The sequence below is a fragment of the Oncorhynchus keta genome, unplaced genomic scaffold (genome assembly GCF_023373465.1).
Source record: "Oncorhynchus keta strain PuntledgeMale-10-30-2019 unplaced genomic scaffold, Oket_V2 Un_contig_4196_pilon_pilon, whole genome shotgun sequence".
Lineage (NCBI taxonomy): Eukaryota > Metazoa > Chordata > Actinopteri > Salmoniformes > Salmonidae > Oncorhynchus > Oncorhynchus keta.
The window spans coordinates 8,856-16,247 of record NW_026287638.1 but is presented as its reverse complement, the minus strand read 5'-3'; the positions used below and the strand labels follow the sequence as shown (position 1 = coordinate 16,247).

Genomic DNA, 7,392 nt, shown 5'->3' with positions numbered 1-7,392 from the left:
AGAGTAGCTGCTTACCATAATAAACCCCAGGAAGAGATCCATCCATATAAACCCCAGGAAGAGTAGCTGCTTACTAAGGGATCCATAAACCCCAGGAAGAGTAGCTGCCCCATAATAAACCCCAGGAAGAGTAGCTGCTTACTAAGGGGATCCATAATAAACCCAGGAAGAGTAGCTGCTTACCCCAGGAAGAGTAAGGGGATCCATAATAAACCCCAGGAAGAGTAGCTGCTGGGGATCCATAATAAACCCCAGGAAGAACTAAAGGGGATCCATAATAAACCCCAGGAAGAGTATACTTCACTCTCAATAACAGCACAAAAAATAATAATCGTCAAACAGATTGAAAAAAACAACAACAGAACAGAACAGAAATCAGGAAAATGTTCTACACTTGTAATCAAATATAAGATTACATCCCAGTTACATAACCACACATCCAATCAATCAGTTGATTATCTATCTTGTCGCCATCTAAATTTAACAGCTTATAGAGAGGACAGAGAGGATGGGAGATGTGTTGAAGACAAGACATTGTTATTCCACCCACACACTGTGCTGTGATGTAACAACCAGGGCAGAGGATTCATTTCACTCTGTCAGTCATATTCAATTCTGTCCTTTGAGACCAGGAAGGAGTTTTTTTTTTTTTTTTTTTACATCAGTGCTCAGTCAGATTAGGAGAATAACTGCAATATAAAATTTCGATATAAATAGTACTGAGGTAATTATTTTGAGCTGTTTTTCATCCCAATACGGCTGGTTAATATGTAATAATATTACATTTAAATTCAGTCAATTCAGAACGTACATAGAAATTGCCATCATCTTCAATGTTTTCCAATGAAGAAAATTTGGAATTTTGGTTTACTTTCTGAATTGAAATGACTTTGACCCCAACCCTGCTATGAACTATTCAGTAGTCTTGAGTAGTAGACATGTTTAAACTTACAAGACTCCCTCTCTGACTTCTCCTGTGTTCTGTCGCTGTTCCTTCCCACCATCCTCTCCTCCTCCTTAGATAGAGAGTCATAGCCTTGGTCTGATTGGCCACCTGAAACAGACAGACAGACAGAGACTGAGTGTACAAAAAACATTAAGAACACTTTTCCTAATATTGAGTTGCGTCAGGGCATGGACTCTACAAGGTGTCGAAAGCCTTGTAGACAGGGATGCTGGCCCCATATTGACTCCAATGCTTCCCCACAGTTGTGTCAAGTTGCCTGGATGTCCTTTGGGTGAAGGACCAGTCTTGATGCACACTGGAAACTGTCATACCCCGTTCAAAGGCACCTACTACCACACCCCGTTCAAAGGCACCTACTACCATACCCCGTTCAAAGGCACCTACTACCATACCCCCTGTTCAAAAAGGCACCTACTACCATATCCTGTTCAAAGGCACCTACTACCATACCCCGTTCAAAGGCACCTACTACCATACCCCGTTCAAAGGCACCTACTACCATATCCTGTTCAAAGGCACCTACTACCATATCCCGTTCAAAGGCACCTACTACCATATCCTGTTCAAAGGCACCTACTACCATACCCCGTTCAAAGGCACCTACTACCATACCCCGTTCAAAGGCACCTACTACCATATCCTGTTCAAAGGCACCTACTACCATACCCCGTTCAAAGGCACCTACTACCATACCCCGTTCAAAGGCACCTACTACCATACCTCTGTTCAAAGGCACCTACTACCATACCCTGTTCAAAGGCACCTACTACCATACCCTGTTCAAAGGCACCTACTACCATACCCTGTTCAAAGGCACCTACTACCATACCCTGTTCAAAGGCACCTACTACCATACCCCGTTCAAAGGCACCTACTACCATACCCCGTTCAAAGGCACCTACTACCATACCCGTTCAAAGGCACCTACTACCATACCCTGTTCAAAGGCACCTACTACCACACCCTGTTCAAAGGCACCTACTACCATACCCTGTTCAAAGGCACCTACTACCACACCCTGTTCAAAGGCACCTACTACCACACCCGGTTCAAAGGCACCTACTACCATACCCCGCTCAAAGGCACCTACTACCATACCCTGTTCAAAGGCACCTACTACCATACCCTGTTCAAAGGCACCTACTACCATACCCCGTTCAAAGGCACCTACTACCATACCCTGTTCAAAGGCACCTACTACCACACCCTGTTCAAAGGCACCTACTACCATACCCTGTTCAAAGGCACCTACTACCATACCCTGTTCAAAGGCACCTACTACCATACCCCGTTCAAAGGCACCTACTACCATACCCTGTTCAAAGGCACCTACTACCATACCCCGTTCAAAGGCACCTACTACCATACCCCGTTCAAAGGCACCTACTACCATACCCCGTTCAAAGGCACCTACTACCATACCCCGTTCAAAGGCACCTACTACCATACCCTGTTCAAAGGCACCTACTACCATACCCCGTTCAAAGGCACCTACTACCATACCCCGTTCAAAGGCACCTACTACCACACCCCGTTCAAAGGCACCTACTACCATACCCCGTTCAAAGGCACCTACTACCATACCCCGTTCAAAGGCACCTACTACCATACCCCGTTCAAAGGCACCTACTACCATACCCTGTTCAAAGGCACCTACTACCAGACCCTGTTCAAAGGCACCTACTACCATACCCCTGTTCAAAGGCACCTACTACCACACCCTGTTCAAAGGCACCTACTACCATACCCCGTTCAAAGGCACCTACTACCATACCCCGTTCAAAGGCACCTACTACCATACCCCGTTCAAAGGCACCTACTACCAAACCCTGTTCAAAGGCACCTACTACCATACCCCGTTCAAAGGCACCTACTACCATACCCCGTTCAAAGGCACCTACTACCATACCCCGTTCAAAGGCACCTACTACCATACCCCGTTCAAAGGCACCTACTACCACACCCTGTTCAAAGGCACCTACTACCATACCCCGTTCTAAGGCACCTACTACCACACCCTGTTCAAAGGCACCTACTACCATACCCTGTTCAAAGGCAGCTACTACCACACCCTGTTCAAAGGCACCTACTACCATACCCTGTTCAAAGGCACCTACTACCACACCCTGTTCAAAGGCACCTACTACCACACCCTGTTCAAAGGCACCTACTACCATACCCCCGTTCAAAGGCACCTACTACCATACCCTGTTCAAAGGCACCTACTACCATACCCTGTTCAAAGGCACCTACTACCATACCCTGTTCAAAGGCACCTACTACCACACCCTGTTCAAAGGCACCTACTACCATACCCTGTTCAAAGGCACCTACTACCATACCCTGTTCAAAGGCACCTACTACCATACCGTTCAAAGGCACCTACTACCATACCCTGTTCAAAGGCACCTACTACCATACCCCGTTCAAAGGCACCTACTACCATACCCCGTTCAAAGGCACCTACTACCATACCCCCGTTCAAAGGCACCTACTACCATACCCCGTTCAAAGGCACCTACTACCATACCCCCGTTCAAAGGCACCTACTACCATACCCTGTTCAAAGGCACCTACTACCATACCCCGTTCAAAGGCACCTACTACCATACCCCGTTCAAAGGCACCTACTACCATACCCCGTTCAAAGGCACCTACTACCATACCCTGTTCAAAGGCACCTACTACCATACCCTGTTCAAAGGCACCTACTACCATACCCTGTTCAAAGGCACCTACTACCATACCCTGTTCAAAGGCACCTACTACCATACCCCTGTTCAAAGGCACCGACTACCATACCCTGTTCAAAGGCACCTACTACCATACCCCGTTCAAAGGCACCTACTACCATACCCCCGTTCAAAGGCACCTACTACCATACCCCGTTCAAAGGCAGCTACTACCACACCCTGTTCAAAGGCACCTACTACCATACCCCGTTCAAAGGCACCTACTACCATACCCCCGTTCAAAGGCACCTACTACCATACCCCGTTCAAAGGCACCTACTACCATACCCGTTCAAAGGCACCTACTACCATACCCCGTTCAAAGGCAGCTACTACCACACCCCGTTCAAAGGCACCTACTACCATACCCCGTTCAAAGGCACCTACTACCATACCCCGTTCAAAGGCACCTACTACCATACCCCGTTCAAAGGCACCTACTACCATACCCCGTTCAAAGGCACCTACTACCATACCCCGTTCAAAGGCACCTACTACCATACCCCGTTCAAAGGCACATACTACCATACCCTGTTCAAAGGCACCTACTACCATACCCCGTTCAAAGGCACCTACTACCATACCCCGTTCAAAGGCACCTACTACCATACCCTGTTCAAAGGCACCTACTACCATACCCCGTTCAAAGGCACCTACTACCATACCCCGTTCTAAGGCACCTACTACCACACCCTGTTCAAAGGCACCTACTACCATACCCTGTTCAAAGGCAGCTACTACCATACCCTGTTCAAAGGCACCTACTACCATACCCCGCTTCAAAGGCACCTACTACCATACCCCGTTCAAAGGCACCTACTACCAGACCCCTGTTCAAAGGCACCTACTACCAGACCCCTGTTCAAAGGCACCTACTACCACACCCCGTTCAAAGGCACCTACTACCACACCCTGTTCAAAGGCACCTACTACCACACCCGGTTCAAAGGCACCTACTACCACACCCGGTTCAAAGGCACCTACTACCACACCCTGTTCAAAGGCACCTACTACCACACCCTGTTCAAAGGCACCTACTACCACACCCTGTTCAAAGGCACCTACTACCATACCCTGTTCAAAGGCACCTACTACCATACCCTGTTCAAAGGCACCTACTACCATACCCTGTTCAAAGGCACCTACTACCATACCCCGTTCAAAGGCACCTACTACCATACCCTGTTCAAAGGCACCTACTACCACACCCTGTTCAAAGGCACCTACTACCATACTCTGTTCAAAGGCACCTACTACCATACCCTGTTCAAAGGCACCTACTACCATACCCCGTTCAAAGGCACCTACTACCATACCCTGTTCAAAGGCACCTACTACCATACCCCGTTCAAAGGCACCTACTACCATACCCCCGTTCAAAGGCACCTACTACCATACCCCGTTCAAAGGCACCTACTACCATACCCCGTTCAAAGGCACCTACTACCATACCCTGTTCAAAGGCACCTACTACCATACCCCGTTCAAAGGCACCTACTACCATACCCCCGTTCAAAGGCAGCTACTACCACACCCCGTTCAAAGGCACCTACTACCATACCCCGTTCAAAGGCACCTACTACCATACCCCGTTCAAAGGCACCTACTACCATACCCCGTTCAAAGGCACCTACTACCATACCCCGTTCAAAGGCACCTACTACCATACCCCGTTCAAAGGCACCTACTACCATACCCTGTTCAAAGGCACCTACTACCATACCCTGTTCAAAGGCACCTACTACCATACCCTGTTCAAAGGCACCTACTACCACACCCTGTTCAAAGGCACCTACTACCATACCCCGTTCAAAGGCACCTACTACCATACCCTGTTCAAAGGCACCTACTACCATACCCCGTTCAAAGGCACCTACTACCATACCCCCGTTCAAAGGCACCTACTACCATACCCCGTTCAAAGGCACCTACTACCATACCCTGTTCAAAGGCACCTACTACCATACCCTGTTCAAAGGCACCTACTACCATACCCTGTTCAAAGGCACCTACTACCATACCCCTGTTCAAAGGCACCTACTACCATACCCTGTTCAAAGGCACCTACTACCATACCCCGTTCAAAGGCACCTACTACCATACCCCGTTCAAAGGCACCTACTACCATACCCCTTTCAAAGGCACCTACTACCATACCCCGTTCAAAGGCACCTACTACCATACCCCATTCAAAGGCACCTACTACCATACCCCGTTCAAAGGCAGCTACTACCACACCCCGTTCAAAGGCACCTACTACCATACCCCTGTTCAAAGGCACCTACTACCATACCCCGTTCAAAGGCACCTACTACCATACCCCGTTCAAAGGCACCTACTACCATACCCTGTTCAAAGGCACCTACTACCATACCCTGTTCAAAGGCACCTACTACAATACCCTGTTCAAAGGCACCTACTACCACACCCTGTTCAAAGGCACCTACTAACATACCCCGTTCAAAGGCACCTACTACCATACCCCGTTCAAAGGCACCTACTACCATACCCCGTTCAAAGGCACCTACTACCATACCCTGTTCAAAGGCACCTACTACCATACCCCGTTCAAAGGCACCTACTACCATACCCCGTTCAAAGGCACCTACTACCATACCCCGTTCAAAGGCACCTACTACCATACTCCTGTTCAAAGGCACCTACTACCACACCCCTGTTCAAAGGCACCTACTACCATACCCCGTTCTAAGGCACCTACTACCACACCCTGTTCAAAGGCACCTACTACCATACCCTCTGTTCAAAGGCAGCTACTACCACACCCTGTTCAAAGGCACCTACTACCATACCATGTTCAAAGGCACCTACTACCACACCCTGTTCAAAGGCACCTACTACCACACCTGTTCAAAGGCACCTACTACCACACCCTGTTCAAAGGCACCTACTACCATACCCCCCCGCTCAAAGGCACCTACTACCATACCCCGTTCAAAGGCACCTACTACCATACCCCCGTTCAAAGGAACCTACTACCATACCCTGTTCAAAGGCACCTACTACCATACCCCGTTCAAAGGCAGCTACTACCACACCCCGCTCAAAGGCACCTACTACCATACCCCGTTCAAAGGCACCTACTACCATACCCCGTTCAAAGGCACCTACTACCATACCCCCGTTCAAAGGCACCTACTACCATACCCCTGTTCAAAGGCACCTACTACCATACCCTGTTCAAAGGCACCTACTACCATACCCTGTCAAAGGCACCTACTACCATACCCTGTCAAAGGCACCTACTACCATACCCTGTTCAAAGGCACCTACTACCATACCCTGTTCAAAGGCACCTACTACCATACCCTGTTCAAAGGCACCTACTACCATACCCTGTTCAAAGGCACCTACTACCATACCCCGTTCAAAGGCACCTACTACCATACCCTGTCAAAGGCACCTACTACCATACCCTGTTCAAAGGCACCTACTACCATACCCCGCTCAAAGGCACCTACTACCATACCCCGTTCAAAGGCACCTACTACCATACCCCGCTTCAAAGGCACCTACTACCATACCCCTGTTCAAAGGCACCTACTACCATACCCCTGCTCAAAGGCAGCTACTACCATACCCCGTTCAAAGGCACCTACTACCATACCCTGCTCAAAGGCACCTACTACCATACCCCCGTTCAAAGGCACCTACTACCATACCCCGTTCAAAGGC

At 49.0% G+C, this 7,392-nt stretch overlaps 1 long non-coding RNA gene across 1 annotated transcript; it reads right to left on the bottom strand.

Annotated features, from left to right (window-relative positions):
• Positions 1-1,908: 1,908 nt before the first annotated feature.
• On the bottom strand, positions 1,909-6,560 carry LOC127924520 (uncharacterized). The gene is made up of 5 exons (XR_008118071.1): positions 6,525-6,560; positions 6,415-6,441; positions 5,438-5,491; positions 4,599-4,841; positions 1,909-2,026 (listed from the first exon to the last, which is right to left on the bottom strand). It is a non-coding gene; the product is annotated as an uncharacterized LOC127924520 (long non-coding RNA).
• Positions 6,561-7,392: the final 832 nt, after the last annotated feature.